This window comes from Fonticula alba (assembly GCF_000388065.1).
Source record: "Fonticula alba strain ATCC 38817 unplaced genomic scaffold supercont2.2, whole genome shotgun sequence".
NCBI classification, from domain to species: Eukaryota; order Rotosphaerida; family Fonticulaceae; genus Fonticula; species Fonticula alba.
In genome coordinates this window covers 871972-872424 of record NW_009242972.1, presented here as the reverse complement: position 1 = coordinate 872424, position 453 = coordinate 871972, and positions in this window count along the sequence as shown.

Below are 453 nucleotides of genomic sequence, written 5' to 3'. Positions count from 1 at the left end.
AGCACAAGATCACACACCCTGTTGCCGGATTGGGGCTGCTGTGCTGGAACCGGCGGTCCGAGCGGTGGCCGGTGTTCCACACCCACCCCTGAGTGGTGATGTGCCAGCGCCCCTGGGGCCCGGGCCCCGCCGCCCGCGGGCCACGCCTCTGGCCACCAACCCCCTTCCCCCCCCCCCCCGTCTGGTTGCCCCGGTGACCGGCTTGCCACGGCACCCGAGAAGCCCCAGGGCATCTCCGCTTACTTGCCGGTTTTTCCTTGGTGTCTTCCCCCTGCCGAAGGAGCATGTTCAGGGGGGGGGGGGGGGGGGGGGGGGGGCACAGCGCAAGACGCGCGTTCTCCCAAGGACGAGCCCACTTTTCTTGGCCCCACCTGCGTGCCGGAGGGCCTGTCCTCGCCCCTCCATACACACCCATCCATCAGAAAGAAGTCACCCCCAGCTTCTTCCCCCCGC